The 7163-nt window shown below is 55.4% G+C and overlaps 1 pseudogene across 1 annotated transcript; it reads left to right on the forward strand.

The window, feature by feature from the left end:
• The first annotated feature begins 858 nt into the window (after positions 1 to 858).
• LOC112618036 lies at positions 859 to 6899 on the forward strand (annotated as a pseudogene). Its single transcript, XR_003118006.1, has 2 exons — positions 859 to 993; positions 4101 to 6899. The product of XR_003118006.1 is annotated as a zinc transporter ZIP3 pseudogene (transcript).
• Positions 6900 to 7163: the final 264 nt, after the last annotated feature.

Genomic DNA, 7163 nt, shown 5'->3' on the forward strand with positions numbered 1-7163 from the left:
GGCCAACATGGTGAAACACCGTCTCTACTAAAAACACAAAAATTAGCTGGAGTGGTGGCATGCGACTATAATTGCATCTACTCGGGAGGATGAGGCAGGAGAATTGCTTGAACACGGGAGTCGGAAGTTGCAGTGAGCCAAGATCGTGCCACTGCACTCCAGCCTGAGTGACAAGAGCGAGACTCTGTCTAAAAAAAAAAAAATTTTTTTTTTTTTTTTTAGAGATAGGGTCTCACTATGCTACCCAGGCTGGCCTTGAACTCCTGGACTCAAGCGATCCTCCTGCCTCGGTCTCTTAAAGTGCTGGGATTACAAATGTAAGCCAGTACGCCCTGCCAAGATTTGGTTTTTAACTTATGCGTTACCTCGTATACTTATTTTTTCATGGTTTGAACATGTAACATCTACTTTCTTAGCAATTTTGCAGTATGTAATGCATTGTTACCAGCTGCAGCCACCGTGATGTATGGTCGATCTCTTGGACTTATTCCTCCTGCCTATCAACAGAGATTTGTTGAAAGGATGAAGCTGCTTCTTCAGCCGTCCCTAAGGGGATCAGCAGCGAGGACACTGAGAGAGGAGCCGCCTGCGTTGGAAATCACTTCCCGTCCACACCTCCAAGCTCCTTCCAAGCGGGATTCAGCACCAGATGCCCCTGGACAGCTCTGGAAACCCAATCCTGCCGGAACCGTTCCTCGCCGATCCGAGTTTCCCGTCGGCGCCGCTTGGTGGCTGCGCCCGCCGCTCAGCGGGAGGAAACCCCTTTCCTGTGCCGGTAGAAGAGGTGGAGTCGCATATGAGTGGCAGGTTCCGCAGCCAATAGTATGGAAAGTTCTGCCAGTGGCTCTCGGGGAGGCCAATGGGCAGGGGCGTGGGCGGGGCGTGGGCCAGCCGCGCTGAGCGGGGCCTTTCCAGGCCGCGTCTGTGGGGTCGAGACTGCGCGGCGGTTGGGCGGGGAGCGGCGCCTGTCGGGGGACAAGGGTTCCCCGGGAGGTAGGTGCGGGCTGAGAGAGGACCCGGGGCGGCAGGGCGGGGCGGCCCTGGGCGGCCGGTGGTCTGGTGGATTCTACCCGCACGTTAGCCGAGGCCCGACTCCGGTATCCGGCAGCGGGAGGCACACAGAAGGCGCTCAATAAGTGCTGATTGAATGAATGAGCCCGCGCCCTCCGCATCCCGGCCCGAGCAGTCTACAGTTTGAGAGCGTGCAGGCCACCCTCACCTTCACTGTACAGCCTGAGGCATCCAGATGCCGGACAGGTCTTTATTGGGCGCCTACTGTGTGCCTGGGTGGCTCTGCGCTGGGTGCAGCTGGCCCAGAGCGAGACAGACAGCCTGGTCCCGCCCAGCTCACCGCCTGGGGGGGGGCGGGACGACTTTAATCGACTTAAAATAATGTAATTCCTAGTTCCCTCTGTAGCACAAAATGAAAGAAAATAACACCAGGGAAGGGGGCGGGGAGGGCTGTGAGTGGAGACGTCTGAGCAGTGACCCGAAGACCTGAACGCAGGGAGGTAGCGGGGCCATGAGGCGCTTGGCGCTGATGGTGGGAGAGAAATCCCAGTTGGGGAAAACTCAAGGACCAGGGGAGGAGCTGAGATTCCACCTAAGAATGGTGACATTTTGGGGTCCAGGGTGAAACCGACTCCATTTTGGGCCATTGCATCAGGTAATGCGGCCCTTATCAGTGCCCACAGGCTTCCGTTCCTCGCTGTGTTCAGCCCCCGGTGTTTAGTATCTTCTGCACCAGGCCTTCCGGCGGGTACAGGGATATGGTTTAGGGCGGGAGTCAGCCACGGTCAGAGAGGGAGGCCCCCCCCTTTTTTTTTTTTTTTTGAGACGGAGTCTCACTCTGCAGCCCGGGCTGGAGTGCAATGGCGCGATCTCGGCTCACTGTAACCTCTGCCTCCTGGGTTGAAGTGATTCTCCTGCCTCAGCCTCCCGAGTAACTGGGATTACAGGCGCGTACCAGCATGCCCAACTAATTTTATTTTATTTTTTTTTTGAGAGAGTCTTACTTTGTCACCCAGGCTGGAGTGCAATGGCATGATCTTGGCTCACTGCAACCTCCACCTCCTGGGCTCAAGTGATTCTCCTGCCTAAGCCTCCCGAGTAGCTGGGATTACAGGTGCCCACCACCACACACAGCTAATTTTTGTATTTTTAGTAGAGACAGTGTTTCACTGTGTTGGACAGGCTGGTCTTGAACTCTCGACCTCAGGTGATCTGCCCACCTCAGCCTCCCAAAGTGCTGGGATTACAGGCATGAGCCACCACACCTGGCTGAGCGAGGCCCTTTTGAGGGGTCCTGGATGCAGTGAAGCAAGAGAGAAGAAGGAGGCATCGCTGGAAGGTCAGGAGAAAGAGAGCATGTTCCAGGTGGAGAGAGGAGAACCCATGCAGAGGTCCTGAGGCACGAGCGAGTTTGGCACAGAAAGGACCAGTGTGGGCCAAGGCGAGGCAGGAGCTTGTCGTGCAGAGCCTCAGCCTCAGGGTCCAGAGTTTAGACTTTATTTTGGGGCATGGGGAAGCCATGAACCACCACCATCCAATAGAACATTCTGCAGCGACAAGAGTGTTCCCTTTGCTGTCAAATACAGTAACCACAGAAGTCAAGTAGGCTTGTGTGACTACTGAGCACTTTAAATGTGGCCAGGGAGACTGAGGAGTGGAATTTTAGAGTTTATTTAGTTTTTTTATTTATTTTTTTGAGACGGAGTTTTGCTCTTGTCACCCAGGCTGGAGTGCAGTGGTGCCATCTTGGCTCACTGCAACCTCCGCCTCCTGGGTTCAAGCGATTCTCTTGCTTCAGCCTCCCGAGTAGCTGGGATTACAGGTGTCAGCCACCACACCCGGCTAATTTTTGTATTTTCAGTAGAGATGGGGTTTCACCACGTTGGCCAGGCTGGTCTTGAACTCCTGACCTCAGGTGATCCACCTGCCTCGGCCTCCCAAAGTGCTGGGATTGCAAGTGTGAGCCACCGTACCCCGCCTGGATTTTTTTTAGTTTTGATGAACTTTTTTTTTTTTTTGAGACAGTGTATTAGTCAGGGTTCTCTAGAGGGACACAACTAATGGAATAGTTACATATATAAAGGGGAGTTTATTAAGTATTAACTCACATGATTACAAGGTCCCACAGTTGTCTGTAGATTGAGAAGCAAAGAAAACCAGTATGAGTTCCAAAACTGAAGAACTGGCCTGGTGCGGTGGCTAGCGCCTATAATCCTAACACTTTGGGAGGCCGAGGCAGGCAGATCGCGAGGTCAGGAGTTCGAGACTAGCCTGGCCAACACGATGAAACCTCGTCTCTACTAAAAATACAAAAAAATTAGCTGGGAGTGGTGGCGCATGTCTGTAATCCCAGCTACTAGGGAGGCTGAGGCAGGAGAATCGCTTGAACCCAGGAGGTGGAGGTTGCAGTGAGCAGAGATTGCACCATTGCACTTCAGCCTGGCAACAGAGCGAGACTCTGTCTAAAAAAAAAGCTGCCTGGGCGCAGTGGCTCACGCCTGTAATTGCAGCACTTTGGGAGGCCGAGACGGGCGGATCACGAGGTCAGGAGATCGAGATCATCCTGACTAACCTGGTGAAACCCCGTCTCTACTAAAAAATACAAAAAGCTAGCCAGGTGAGGTGGCGGGTGCCTGTAGTCCCAGCTACTCGGGACGCTGAGGCAGGAGAATGCGGGAGGCGGAGCTTGCAGTGAGCTGAGATCCGGCCACTGCACTCCAGCCTGGGCAACAGAGTGAGACTCTGTCTCAAAAAAAAAAAAAAAAGAGGCCGGACGCGGTGGCTCACGCCTGTAATCCCAGCACTTTGGAAGGCCGAGGCAGGCAGATCACCTGAGGTCAGGAGTTTGAGACCAGCCTGGCCAACATGGCGAAACCCTGTCTCTACTAAAAATACAAAAATCAACTGGGTGTGGTGGCAAGCGCCTATAATCCCAGCTACCTGGGAGGCTGAGGCGAGAGAATCGCTTGAACCTGGAAGGTGGTGGTTACAGTGAGCCAAGATCATGCCACTGCACTCCAGCCTGGGTGGCAGAGCGAGACTCCGTCTCAAAAAAAAAAAAGCTAATGCAATGCCCCTGCTGTTCACAGTTGCTGGACTAAGACATGAGCCTCCAACTGCGTGGTTGGGCTCGGTAGCACATCGTGGGGTTTGGCCCTGCGGTGACCAGAGCAACCCAAGCCGCCACCATGGTGAAATTGCTAGTGGCCAAAATCCTTTGCATGGTGGGCGTGTTCTTCTTCATGCTGCTTGGCTCCCTGCTCCCCGTGAAGATCATCGAGACAGATTTTGAGAAGGCGCATCGCTCCAAAAAGATCCTGTCTCTCTGCAACGCCTTTGGAGGAGGGGTGTTTCTGGCCACGTGCTTCAATGCTCTGCTGCCTGCTGTGAGGGAAAAGGTAAGGGCTCCCTGGGTGCTAGCAGCAGCCCTTGGCACCTTATGGCCAAGGGACTCTGATGCATTTTCAACACTGATACCAAGTTCATTGGAGGCCTTGATGCTGTGAGGGTGACGGAAAGTAGGAAGTGAATTTGCTGTGTGATTGTGAGCTGGTTGCTTTCCGTCTGTGTGCTCTCCCAGCTAAACAAGGGGCTTGGACTAGACCTGGGATTCCCAACAGGTGGACTCGTCAGTTGTCACCTGATAATCAGACCAGACCACCCACCCAGGTAGCACACACTCTGTCCTGAAGCTGGAAAGCATGGCCTCTCTTCGGTTCCTGTATCAGTCAGCTACTGCTGCGTAACAAATTATAGCAAACTTAGCATCTTAATACTACCCACGTTTATCATCTCACAGTTTCTGTGAGTCAGGGATCTGGGCACTGCTTCAGGATCTCACAAGGCAGCAGTCAAAATGTCTCCTGGGCTATGGTCTCATCTCAACGTTCAACTGGGGATGGGTCAGCCTCTAAACTCACGTGGTTGTAAGCCAGGTTCAGTTCCTCATTGGTTGTCAGACCGAAGATGTCTGTTTGTCAGTGTCTGTTGGCTGGGGGCAGCCCTCAGAGCCTGGCCATGTGGGCCCCCCCGGCATGGCCAGTTCCTTCATCAGCAAATGGAGAAGATGGCCATGCCTCCGTGTAAGACAGAGGGCACAGTCCTATGTCATACAGAGATGGCAACGTATCCCCCTCTGCCCCAGTGTCCTTCCGGTTAGAAGCAAGTTCAAGTCCCTCCCACACTCAAGTGGCCAGGACCTCACAGGGTATGTCTGTCAGGAGGCAGGGGCTTCTGGGGCCATCTTGGAGTCTTTCCACCCCAACTCCTGACAGCATCGTCCTCTGGTAACCTGTTCCTTGAGCTCCCCCATATCAGCAGCCCAGAGTATGGGTCCCCTGTCGGGCCACACTGTGGCCAGCCCTGGCCATGCTTGCTGGGTGACCCTGGGTGAGGGGCTTCCTCTCTCTGGGCCGGATGTGACGGTTGAGTTTGTGTTGGTTACTTGCTTGGTGGAGATGTGAGGACCCCCTGTCCTTCCTCCCAATGAAAGCACAGAAGCCCTAAGCTAACCACCCCGCCCCAGCCCTGCTTTTCCTCGTGCCTGGTGTCCAGAAAGGAGGAGAGGGGCTGTTATCTGGGATTAAATCATCTGAGCCTGTGTGGCAGGGTGGAGTTCCAGGGTGGCCCCCGAGCTTCCAGCCCCTGCTCCACACGCCCCATGCTGTTTCCTCCCCTCGAGTATGGGTGGGGCTGGGACTGCCGTGGGTGTCACTCTGCCATTATGTCAGAATCCCAGCCGAGGGGATTTTTTTGCAGCTGTGATGACCGACCCATATCAGTTAACACGGTTCATCCAAAGGGAGGGGGTGGGCCTGGCCTAATCAGGTGAGCCGCTCCCCTCCTGCTGGTCTTGGAGAAGCAAAAAGCCAGGGTGTGCCAGGAGAGGGGCATGAAGTGAGGATCCAAGGGCAGCCTCTCAGTGCCACAAGCCGTCCCCACCAACAGCCAGCGAGGACACAGGGGCCTCAGTCCACAGCCGCGAGGAGGTTGACTCTCCCAGCCTCCAGTGAGCTTGGAAGACGACCCTGGGCGTCAGTGAGATCTCAGCCCTGACGACACCCTGGTTCCAGCCCTGCGAGACCTGGAGCATAGAGCCCAGCTAGCCCACACCTGGATTTCTGCCATTCAGAGCCGAGACACCACATTCCTGCTGTTCTGCGTGGCCGAGTCTGCGTTCATTTGTTACGCAGCGTGTGGAGACTGACATCAGCACTGCGAGGATGGAGATCTTGGTTGTGTCTGATGTCTCCTGCGTCCCAGAGGCCACTGCCAGCCCCCCTTTTCTCCCAGAGTCATGGCGTCACCCCCGTCACCCTCTGACTGCAGGCCTGGGCGACTGCGGGGAGCTCGCTTTTCCCTCCCCCTCATCACAGTGGCCTTCTCACAGCACCCAAATCTTCCCCTGCCATTCCCCTGCCCTTGGGCTGGCCAGGTGGATGAGGTCCCTCCTCCTGAGCCCCCAGCAGGGCCAGGCTCTCAGTCACCCCTGCAAAATGGTGCCTGGTTCACAGCTCCTGTGCGTCTGCCTCATCTCTCCTGATCAGCGTCTGTCTCTTGGGAGTAGCTAGAGTTCCTGTGAGCTTGTCCCCAAGCGAGGCACGCACCAGCCGGCGGTCAGTGAGGGAGTTAAGTGGCTTCTCCGTGGAAACCCAGGCAGAGGTTCACCCAGCGTGATCTGCCCCGAGGAAACACTGGGTCATGTCTGGGGACATTGTGGTTGTCGGGACTGGGGATGCTTCTGGCCTGGAGTGGGTGGAGGCCAGAGACACTGCTCAGCAGCACCCTGCAGCGCCCAGGACGGCCCCATCACAGAGAACAATCCAGCCCCAAATGTCAACACCTTCCCCCTACCCAAGTTGTGAAAATAAAAAATGTTTCCGGACATTGCCAGGTGTGCACACGGGCAGAATCGCCCTGGTTGAGAACCACTGTGTACGTGTGTGTGTGCTTGTATGTGCACCTGCGTGTGCATGGGTGCGTGCGTGTGTGTGTGCTTGCATGTGCACCTGCGTGTGCGCCTCTGTGTGTGTGTGCATGGGTGCGTGCGTGTGTGTGCGTGCGCATGTGCGTTTGTGTGTGTGTGCGCGCATTTGTGCATGTGTGTGCATGGGTGCATGCGCGTGTGTGCGTGCGCATGTGCGTCTGTGTGC

Source organism: Theropithecus gelada, unplaced genomic scaffold (genome assembly GCF_003255815.1).
Source record: "Theropithecus gelada isolate Dixy unplaced genomic scaffold, Tgel_1.0 HiC_scaffold_836, whole genome shotgun sequence".
Taxonomy (NCBI): Eukaryota; Metazoa; Chordata; class Mammalia; order Primates; family Cercopithecidae; genus Theropithecus; species Theropithecus gelada.